Source organism: Oncorhynchus kisutch, linkage group LG11, assembly GCF_002021735.2.
Source record: "Oncorhynchus kisutch isolate 150728-3 linkage group LG11, Okis_V2, whole genome shotgun sequence".
NCBI lineage: Eukaryota > Metazoa > Chordata > Actinopteri > Salmoniformes > Salmonidae > Oncorhynchus > Oncorhynchus kisutch.
The window spans coordinates 55,638,775-55,650,957 of record NC_034184.2 but is presented as its reverse complement, the minus strand read 5'-3'; the positions used below and the strand labels follow the sequence as shown (position 1 = coordinate 55,650,957).

The 12,183-nt window shown below is 42.5% G+C and overlaps 1 pseudogene; it reads right to left on the bottom strand.

Annotated features, from left to right (window-relative positions):
• Window positions 1–1,631: 1,631 nt before the first annotated feature.
• Window positions 1,632–12,183, bottom strand: part of LOC109900198 (uncharacterized) — a 29,722-nt pseudogene continuing 19,170 nt past the window's right edge.

Sequence of the window (12,183 nt, the reverse complement as noted above, 5' to 3'; positions counted from 1 at the left end):
GCAAAAACCAAGCCATGAGGTCGAAGGAATTGTCCGTAGACCTCCGAGACAGGATTGCATCGGGGGAAGATCAGATCTGGGGAAGAGTACCAAAACATTCCTGCAGCATTGACGGTCCAAAAAACACAGTGGCCTCCATGATTCTTAAAATGAAGAAGTTTAGAACCACCAAGACTCTTCTTAAAGCTGGCCGCCCAGGCCAAACTGAGCAATAAGGGGAGAAGGGCCTTGGTCAGGGAGGTGACCAAGAACCTGATGGTCACTCCGACAAAGGTCCAGAGTTCCTCTGTGGAGATGGGAGAACCTTCCAGAAGGACAACCATCTCTGCATCACTCCACCAAGCAAGCCATTACTCCTCAGCAAAAGGCACATGACAGCCCGCTTGGAGTTTGTCAAAAGGCACAAGATTCTCTGGTCTGATGAAACCAAGATGGAACTCTTTGGCCTGAATGCCAAGCGTCACGTCTGGAAGAAGCCTGGCACCATTCCTACAACGAAGCATGTTGGTGGCGGCAGGGACTGGGAGATTAGTCAGCATCGAGGGAAAGATGAATGGAGCAAAGTACAGAGAGATCTTGACAAAAATCTGCTCCAGAGCGCTCAGGACCTCAGACTGGGGCAAAGGTTTTCCTTCCAACAGGACAACAACCCTAAGCACACAGCCAAGACAAAGCAGGAGTGGCTTTGGGACAAGTCACTGAATGTCCTTGCGTGACCCAGCATGAGCCTGGTCTTAGAACCTGATCAAATCTTTAGAGACCTAAAAATAGCTGAATACTTATATTTAGACCCTTTAATATCAGGTTTAATACATTTGCAAATATTTCTAAGAACCTATTTTTGCTTTGTTATTGTGGGGTATTGTGTGTATATTGATGAGGAAAATAACAATTAAATCAATTTTAGAATAAGGCTGTAACGTAAAAAAAATGTGGAAAGAGTCAAGGGGTCTGAATACTTACCGAATGCCCTGTACAAGTCAGTGCCAGTACATTATTTATTGTGTCGTGTTACTGGAGTGGTTGAGGTGGGTTTATACATAAAAAGTGACTGGTAGTAGGATAGCCATGTAAACAGGGTTGAAAAGTGACTGGTAGCAGGAACATACAAATACTTATGGTAATACACCAATGGTAATATATACACATAAATAGGAATAAAAGTGAGCGGTAGCAGGAGAAATAAATAAATCATTATTGTAATGGAAATCAATAATCAATGGACAACATCGTAATGGAGTAATACATCTAATCAATAATAATTTTAGCAGCAGCGTAGGTTGTGTGTGAGTGGGTGGAAGGACATCCAGTATAAGCAGTGTAGACAGTCTGTGGGAGACGGAAAGCAGTAGTTGTTAGCCATTTTACAGACGTATGGCCAGGGGATAGAAGCTGTTTAGGTGTCTGTTGGTCTAAGCCTTGATGCACTGGTACCGCCTGCCGGACCGGAGCATGGACAACAGTCCATGTCTCAGTTTGCTGAAGTCTTAGGCAATTTTTCAGGCCTGGAAGCTCACCCACATGTGATGCGATGGGTTGTCTGCACCACCCGCTGTAGGGTCTTCTGGTTGCAGGTGGTGCAGTTGCCATACAAGGCAGTGATACAACCAGTCAGGATGCTAATGGTGCAGCTATAAAAGTTCCTGAGGATATGAGGAGCCATGCCAAATCGTTTCAGCCAGAATCAGCTCCTTGGTCTTTCTTATTTTGTGGAAGAGGTTGTTGTCATGGCACCCTGCCAGTTCTGTGACCTCCACACTGTAGGCTGTCTCATCACCGTTGGAGATCAGGCCTTCCATCGTCATGTCATCAGCAAACTTGATGATAGAGTTGGAGTCATTCGTGGCCACACAGTCGTGGTTAAACAGGGAGTACAGGAGGGGTATAAGCAAACACTCCTGGGGGGACCTGTGCTGAGGGTCAGCATGGCGGAGGTGTTGTTGCCTATATACTCTCCTCACCTGGGGTCGGCCCGTCAGAAAGTCTAGGATCCAGTTGCAGAGAGAGATGTTCAGTCCCAGTTCAGTCCTGAGCTTGGTGACGAGCTTGGAAGGCACTATGCTGTTGAACATTGAGCTGTAGTCAATGAACAGCATTCTTACGTAGGTATTCATCTTGTCCAGGTGAGAGAGGGCAGTGTGGAGTGCAATTGAGATTGCATCATCTGTAGATCTGTTGGGGCAGTATGCAAATTGTAGTGGGTCTAGGTTGTCTAGGATGATGGAGGTGATGGGAGTCAGGCCTAGCTTTTCAAAGCACTTCACGATTACAGATATTAGCACTACATGGCAGTAGTCCTTGTGGCAGGTAGCGTTAGAGTTCTTGAGAACAGGAATGATAGTAGTTGACTTGAGACGTGGGGATTACAGACTGAGACAAGGAAAAGTTGAAGATGCCTGCCAGCTGGTCTTAGCATGCTCTGAGTAAGTACCTTGGAATACCGGTCGACCCTGCGGCCTTGCGAATGTTGTCCAAATTAAAAACATTACTCATGTCAGCCTCGGAGAGTGAGATCACCCAGTCGTCTGTAATGGTGGGGGCCCTTGTGCACAGCTCTGTGTTGTTTTTGTCAAAGCATGTATAAAATGCGTTGAGTTCGTCTGGTAGAAAGGCATCATTGGGCAGATCACGGCTGGGTCTAACTTTGTAATCCATGTTGGACTTTAGCCACTGCCATATGTGTTGAGCGTTGGAGCCGTCGTACATATGGGTGGTCTCTGAAATCAGATCCAGCAAGTGCCATGCTCTAGCAACTCAGCTTCAAAGGACCAACATTTCATATATTCAGTACAGGTCAGTGGGAGCCCATCTCACTCTCCTACTCACCATATTAATGGCACTGCGTCTGCATCCAAATTAGTTCCCTAGCACATTGACTATATAGGGAATAGGGTGCCATTTGGGCCATACTCATCGTCTGCTGGTTCTCAGTGAACCATGGAACGTCATAAGTCTACTATCCCTGAATTCAAGACTAGCCTAGTCTTGAATCAACAAACATTGAGAGTTAAAATTGAAGCAAATAAAACAGGGAATCCAAATGGATTGGGGTCATGAGGCAAGTTGTTTGGTTTATTGTCACCTCTAATAGGGCTTACATTTCCTGCCTCCATATTTGACTGGTAGTAATTTCAAACTTGACATTTAAGGTTAACTGACAAATTGGGCAGATATATGGGTAGAAGAGAAAGAGGTGGATGGTGTCCACCATTAGTCCATCACATCAGCACACTCTCTTTGCTCTGCCTCGTAGCGTAATGCGCTCAATTATTCTCAAAATCACCTGTGTCAATAATTCACCTCTCTCAGGCTTCATTTCCTGCTATCCTAGTCAATCTTGGTGCAGGAAATGACGCTTCAGGAGCGAGGTGACGAGGTCAAGCGGGGCGATCAGGGGTAGTAAATCAGATGAGCGGATTTCTCTCGCCTCATGGTGGGGGTTGCGGGTGTGTTTGGCAGGGGGACTGTCTCTCCATTGGTGACATGTTCATCAAGATTCATGTTGTGACATCACGCAATCATGGTCGCCTTAGTCACCGGAAAAAAACGGTGGGTTCCATGCAACGGAAATTGCACTATTAGCGCTTCAAAAGAGAAGAATCATCAGTTAGAGTCAAATACATCAATGTCCTGCAACATTTGTTTGGGAGAGGTTATGTATAATAAAAATGGACTGACTTGAGACTGGATCAAATACATCAAATACTATTTGAGATGTGCTTGATTTAACTTGTAATATGCTCTTTTTTAGTTCTCAATTGGCTCCATCGTACCTGGTAAACTAAATCAAGTGCAGATTCAAGTATTTGAACATATTTGACAACCGTATGTATTAGATCAAGGTCTGGACATGGACACTTCTTCTGCATCCCAAATACATCCCAAATGGCACCCTATTCCCTCAATAGTCCAGTAGTTTTGACCAGAGCCCTATGCGATCTGATGAAAGGGGTATACTGTATATGAAATAGGGTGCCATTTGGGACAAAGCCCATAATTGCTGCAGTCATGTCTGTGATCAAACATCACAGCAACCAACCCATAATTTGCACCTTGTAAAAGTTGCTGCGTGGTGTGTAATTACCCAAGGGATAGCCAGGGGATCAGTTGTGACCTTGAGTCCATCAGGGGGAGGATAGAAATGTTTTCCATATTCATCCTGAGCAGTAAATCATGACTAACCAATCATTAGCAGGCTTATAGATTGGCATCCCCCTGCACCATCCCCACCCCACTCCACCTCTCCATTTATCATGCAACTAGCTAATGATAATTATTATTCAACTTACATACATGCCCAAGCTGAACGTGCGGTTTACTGAGGATGTGTCCTTAATGGCATCTGTTTACCTATATAGTTTGCCACTTTTGACCAGCATCCATAAGGTCTGGTCAAAAGTAGTGCACTATGTAGAGAATAGGGTGCCATTTGGGACACATAGTTTTCCTGATTGTCCTCTGCCTCTTCTTGCTCTGTGTAACAATACATGCTACAGGTTTGGGTGATAGGGGTTTATTTTAATTGGTGCAGATCTCAGATATAATAGCTTGTGGAAAATGGAAAAGTTGTAACTTTAGGCAATTATCACCTTTTGACTGTGCTGATTCTTTAAATTATTAATTTATTTCCCCCCTACATTCGACCATGGGGCCGTCTGCATCACCTTGCTCTCACAGTTCAGCACAAAATAGGAATCAGAAACTCTATGGTTTCATCTCAAATGGCACCCTATTCCATATGTAGCGCAATGTTTGTCAAATCTTTCAAATGCTTTTAGTGTTTGCTTGAGCATGCTTGGAATGCCGGGTGAACAAAGTTTGACATTTTGTGACTATTTTATTGGTTCCATTGTGCCAGGCAAACTCAAACAACCCCTATTTCAGCAATGTTAAGACAAGAAGGACATAGAGAGGGCTGGTGCAATATTGTTGCCACGTGTACTGATGTCTCAGGAGAGAGCTGGAAATAGTCAGGATGTGTCTCCTATCTGTCTCCCACCCTCCCTCCATCCCTCCCTTCAACCTTCCATCTTTGGTCTCTCTGTCCACACCCCACTACCTACATCACCTTCCCTCAGTATGTGTGTGTGTTTGATGTCCAGATTGAGCTTTGCCTCAACGCCTCCATCTCTATCTCCCTCCATCCCTACCCCTCTCGCATTTCCCTTTCACGAAGGAGGAGACTCTTACAAAACCTAGCCGTGGCTTGCATCCCAAATGGTAACCAATTCCTTATATAGTGCACTACCTTTGACCCGGGCCCGGGTCAAAAGTACTGCACTATATGCAATAAGATCTCATCTGGGATGCATCCCTATAGCTGTTGTGTCTCCTGCTGTCCCCCTCACTTAACCCTTCTCACTGACCCTGCTGAACACTGGTCAAGTGCTCAATGAGTTGTGGTGTGGCCGTCACTCTACTGCGACATGTCTGGGCTAGGGAAGGGGAGGAGGGTGAGGAGGGAGTGAGAGAAGGGGGCACCATAGGGGGTGAGGAGGGGGGGGTGAGAACAGATTGGTGGATAGCACACTCTAACTCAAGGGATAAGGGAGTGAAGGAGGAGGGGTTACTGACTGGGGAATTGTGGGAAATTGTGAAATCTCAGGACCAGCGGGTTTGGTGTGCCTTGACCCCATGCCAACCCCTATTTCCTATCTCAATTGCTTCCGCGTGAGTTGGATTCTGTCTTTCGTTAATGCTGTGTTCCAGTCCGCGACCGCCTGACCTCACATGGGACATACAGTGCCTTTGGAAAAGTATTCACACCCTTTGACTTTTTCCACATTTTGTTACATTACAGCCTTATTCTTGAATGGATTCAATAGCCCCCCCCCCCCCCTGATAAATCTACACACAATACCCCATAATGACAAAGCAAAAACAGGTTTTTAGAAATGTTTGCAAATGTATACAAAATAATAAACTAAAACATCACATTTACATAAGTATTCAGACCCTTTACTCAGAACTTTGTTGAAGCACTTTTTGCAGAGATTACTGTCTTGAGTCTTCTTGGGTATGAAGCTACATGCTTGGCACACCTGTATTTGGGGAGTTTCTCCCATTCTTCTCTGCAGATCCTCTCAAGCTCGGTAAATTTGGTGTGCGAGTTCGATCGGGTTCAAGTCCAGGCTCTGGCTAGGCCACTCAAGGTCATTAAGAGACTTGTCCCAAAGACATTAATGCATTGTCTTGGCTGTGTGCTTAGGGTCGTTGTCCTGTTGGAAGGTGAACCTTTGCCCCAGTTTGAGGTCCTGAGTACTCTGGAGCAGGTTTTCATCAAGGAAATCTCTGCACTTTGCTCCGCTCATCTGTCCCTCGATCCTGACAAGTCTCCCAGTCCCTGCCGCTGAAAAACATCCTCACAGCATGATGCTGCCACCAACATGCTTCCTTATAGGAATATTGCCAGGTTTTCTCCAGACGTGACGCTTGGCACTCAGGCCAAAGACTCCAATCTTGGTTTCATCAGAACAGATCATCTTGTTTCTCATGGTCTGAGAGTCTTTAGGTGCCTTTTGATAAACTCCAAGTGGGCTGTCATTTACTGAGGAGTGTAATTCCGTCTGGCCACTACCATAAAGGCCTGATTGGTGGAGTGCTGCAGAGATGGTTGTCCTTCTGGGAGGTTCTCCCATCTCCACAGAGGTACTCTGTAGCTCTGTCAGAGTGACCACCATTTCGATGGGCAGACAGCTTTAATAAGAGTCTTGGTAGTTCCAAACATCTTCCATTTAAGAATGATATAGGCCACTGTGTTCTTGGGGACCTTTTTGTTCTGACATGCACTGTCAACTGTGGGAACTTATATAGACAGGTATGTGCCTTTCCAAATGATGTCCAATCAATTGGGGTGGTAGGGTAGCCTAGTGGTTAGAGCATTGGTCTAGTAATTGGAAGGTTCCAAGTTCAAACCCCCGAGCTGACAAGGTACAAATCTGTTGTTCTGCCCCTGAACAGGCAGTTAACCCACTGTTCCTAGGCTGTCAATGAAATTAAGAATTTGTTCTTAACTGACTTGCCTATTTAAATAAAAGGTAAAAAATAAAGTTGAATAAAGTGGAATCAAGTTATGGAAACAGGATGCACCTGAGCTCAATTTCAAGTCTCATAGCAAAGGGTCTGAATAGTTACATAAATAAGTTATACATATGTAGAAAATATCTAAAAATGAGTTTTTGCTTTTTGTTATGGGGAATTGTGTGTAGATTAATGAGGGAAAAAAACAATTGTGAATTTTAGAATAAGACTGTAATGTAACAAAATCGGAATAATTCAATATTTAAATGAAAACAATGTTCTACACCACACACAACAATGGTGCGTGAATGTTTATTCTTTACCCTGCATTACCGCAACCTTGTGACTCCACATAGGTTCATTCATAAAAATTCTTACAGGACATCAGGCTTACTTGTGGTTATTTCCATGTAAAATTACCCATGAGCTCCAACATGAAGTTCATAGGAGCGTGTAAAATCCGGTGTCAAATGAAAGCTAATAGTCTATATATTTGTGTGTGTGAAATTAAAGCATATAAAAAAAATCTGCCACTTTCTATCCTAAATATTAGGAATAAGCAAAGGCTTTGATTTCTGGTCAAACAGATGGACAAGGGGTCTTAGAAAACATCTATACACACGTGTGGCTCTGTGTCCGCCCACGTTGAGTGGAAATTAACAAGAGCAGGTCCCGGATTGCAACAAACACTCTCTCTTTTGTTAAAAAAATTGCCACTTAAAATCATCCATCACCACCCCAATGAAGAGGGACGTTTGTAAGAGGAGAGTAGGGTCCATAAAAGGGAAGGTTTCCACTTCAAAGCTGTCCAATAAAATCCATCATTAGACATAACCTCAGGGCATTGGCCATTTCCCCTCATGGGAGTTGAATGGAATGACTCTATGGTCTGCGTGTTCCTAAGGATGAGTCCCAAATGACACCTTATTTCTAGGGCTCTGGTCAAAATTAGTGCACCATATAAGGAATAGGGTGCCATTTGGGAGGCAAACCGTATTATTTTCCCCAATAGTCACTTGTGAAATGGAAACATATATGGATTGGATTGATATGTTACAATATAAAGGCTTTCAAGATTATTTACAACATTGGAATCCAATAAATGTCATCTAACATATGAGATAAAGTAATCAAATCTGTAGAAATATGTGGCTTTAAAACCATCATTACATGGAGTGAATACTGAGCCATCCATATTAAAATATTTGTGTCCCAAATGGCACCCTATTCCCAATGTAGTGCACTTCTTTAGAACATGTTAAGGCTGTGCTTTGATCTTTACAATTTAATCTCATCTGATTACTTCACTTAGGCATGTCACATATCACAAACTCTAATGAAATCCTGAATGAAAAAAAAAACACCAGATGGAGATTATACCTATTCCCTTTCCCTCATAAATTACCATGTACTGTATCATCTCTCTTCACATCGTGAAAAACATGCACATTCATTTAGTCTCATTTTCATGCTTAGTCACTGGGGAGAGTTTGAATGAAAGGCACCAAAAGAGAGGGTCCTTCTTATTCCAGCATCAGCACTCGGTAGTCTTTCTAAATCACTTCTAATGAGCTGAGAGAGAAGGAGAAGAAGCTAGCTCGCTCTGTATCACTGAATCAATCATTCACTCTGTTTTCCTCCTCCTGTAGCCATCCACTGGATCACGTTGGTGCTTTAATGAGCCATTTCAATTCCTATCAGACGATCTGTGTCGCTCCCGTGTGTGTGTGTGTGTGTGTGTGTGTGCGTGTGCGTGTGCGTGTGCGTGTGTGTGTGTTTGTGTGTCTGTGTGTGTGTGTGTAGAAGTTGTGTGTGCATGTACGTCTCTACCCATCACGTGGTTACACTCATGCTGATACCAGATTGTTCAAATTGAGTTTGTGAGATATTAGTCTCTCTCTCCCTCTCTTTCTCACTCACTCACTCACTCACTCACTCACTCACTCACTCACTCACTCACTCACTCACTCACTCACTCACTCACTCACTCACTCACTCACTCACCCTCCCTCCCTCCCTCCCTCCCTCCCTCCCTCCCTCCCTCCCTCCCTCCCTCCCTCCCTCCCTCCCTCCCTCCCTCCCTCCCTCCCTCCCTCCCTCCCTCCCTCCCTATCACTTTAATTCCCTCTCTCTATAACTCCCTCTGCTCTCTATCTCTATTGCTCCGTAGTGGACGACAAGATTGTGCCACAACGGTAATTGCATTGTGTTGTCATCCTGCTTGGACTCCGCTCATCTGTCTCTTTTATATCCACTAAGCACTCTTGACCTTGAGGAAGGCACGATCGCACCCAACCAGTGTCAGGCCTAGTGTATGACTGCATGCCTTCTCGCTAGAGAGCAAAAGAGAGGAGAAAGGGAAGAGGACAAGTGAAAGTAAGGCAGGGTATAGGACTATGAGACAGAGACAAATGGTGTGAGTGTGCCAGGGAGAAGTAGAGAGAGTAGTAGCTAGCGGTAGAGAGGTAGGTAGAAACAGAGGTACAGACAGGAGTAGAGGTTAGAGCGAGGTATATGTAGAGAGAAGGAAAGAGATGTAGGAAGACAAAGGTGGAGATAAAGGTAAAGGGTGAGGGCATTTCCATGTAAAGGAGCAAATGTCAAATCTGGTGCACTGTAAAACGGAACTTCCTAACTCAGAAAATAGATTGAGTAGTTACTACTCTAACATCTCCAACAAATAATAAAAGTAGTACTATTTCATATGCCAATAAGATTTCTTATCACTTAATGTTTTTCAGTACTGTTAACAAATATTAGGTTGTTGCGTAAACATAACTTTACTTTTTTGTGTTCTGCTAATCTAAAGTTATTGAGTTTTTACAATTTACGATTGTTTAATATTTATAAGTATATCTAACATTTATGAAATATGTTGTTCTTACTTTATAAAATTATGTTTTATATCTTTAATTAAAGTAAAACAGTTGTAGTCAGACACATTGATATTTGAGTAAAAAATGGTTTATTTATCTGTGCTGTGCTGATATTGAATTATTACATTCTTGCAAGATATGAATATTTAATAGCGTTATGTGACTCAGTTTTTCGAGGACTGTGGGTAATTCACAAATATTTGAGTTCATGATACTTTTACACAATGTTGTATGCATGTTGGAATAAATAAAAGTATATTTCTGAAATAGTAGTATGCAGTTTGTTGTGTTATGAGGTGTAATTGATCATAATGAACGGATATCAAAACCGTTGGACAAATTGACGTTCAGTAATGAGGAAAGCCATTCCCACCATCAACAAGGTCATGACAGCATCCTGTAATGCTTATAGCTCTACCTGCACTTATTGCTAGAGGAATGAGTACTGTGCTCAACAATGCCTGCTGAGGTGGATAAAAATAACAAGTTGTTCAAATATGTAAAATAATGTTAAACATTAAGATACAACCACTAAAAATGACTAATCAGAGCTACTTACTACTTGAACAAAACAAAAGTAATTAAGGTTACAAACTTAAGTAGTTCTGAATACATAATGCAGATAACCACATGGGTATTGTCACTTTATTACTTTAAGTTTTGAACACTGAAATCGTTTGAGTTTGAGTTGGATTACTAGAAAGGTTCAATTTAATGGGTTTCCACCCCAAATTGTTAGCAGTGTGTCAAATAAAAGCTAAGAGTATATTTTTGAGAAATTATGGCATATATAAATATTTCAATTATATTCTAAATATTAGGAATAAGCAAATACTTATGGTCAAACAGATGGAAAAGGATCTTAAAAATATCTTAAAATGTATTAGATAAACATCAAAACACAATAATGTTGAAATAAGCACCCCTGTCAAAATAGTGTTTTTACTGATATCTATTTTGTTTAGAATTTAGTAAGTGATTAACACAAAAAAATCTGTTACCGACTTCGTAACAGAATTCCCCCAAAATCTGTTATTACTGCAATTGAATTGGCTACAATGGGAAATCCTAGTAGTTACAAACCACAGTTGGGTCACCTGCTACTGTGTGTCCCTATTTCTGGCATATGGCATTATGGCATTATGTTCAATTTATAACTGTTTTACTTCTCTTTCTGTCTTCTGGTGGTCAAAGCAAGCGTGAAAACAGTCCTCTCTATCTCATTTCAATTTAAGGGGCTTTATTGGCAAGTGAAATAGATAAAAAAACAATAAAATAATTATTTACAGTAAACATTACACTCACCAAAGTTCCAAAAGAATAAAGACGTTTCAAATGTCATGTTGTGTGTAAATAGTTGAAATACAAATGGGAAAATAAATATGAGTTGTATTTACAATTCTCTCTCTCCCTTTATTTGGCCCAAACATAGTGTTACGTATGTGTATGTATTTCAGGAAATGGCTTCCTGGATTCCCCCAAGCAGCTGATTGGTCAGCCCAATTGCTAATTGGAGCTGACCACGCCCTCTCGTCAGAGGATACAGCTGTATCCCATTACAGACTCCTTCTCCAGCTGAAAATTAGCCAGTGTTCCTTTGCTCAGTGAGAGAACTTCTGGGTATGCCTCAGTATTGTTTATTGCTCAGGGAGAGTGGTGTTGATGTCCTGTGTTAGTTGTTGCTCAGACAGTTTTTGTGAAGTATTTTGTAACTGGTCCTGTGGAGGTATGTTTATGTCAAAAGGACTGTTATGATTATTGAAATTGTTTATATTTGTCTGTTTCATTTGTTCCTATGGAGGAAGGGGAAGGCACATTGGGAGTGCTTAGGCAAGAGGCCTGCGGGAATACATATACCCGTTGTATGTACTCTGTCTAGGTAACACCTGGGCGGACCACCCCTTGTATTTTGGTTAGCACGCCAGGTGGCGTTAAGAATAGATACGTTGTGGGTAGGTAGGAGAGGGGGCTCTCTCTAACTTTTACTTTCTTTGCTTTGGTTCCATCCAGACCCTTTTCCTCAAATTACTCTGTGATTGAATAAATTCCCTGTTATCGGTAAACTTCTCTGCCATCCTTATCTGCATCTACAGTCACATACCTCTCACTCCACAGGGAGTTGTGTGTAGCAGGGTGTTGTTGCCCCCCCCTCCCCTCCAATAGGCGTACGTAACATAATGGGGGCTCGTCCGGCATCTTTAAACCCACTGGACCCTGCTGTTCTGAGTTCTCTGTGACTGATGATTGAGGTGTGGTGGTAGGTTGTGAGTCTGGTTGACTGGTTTGG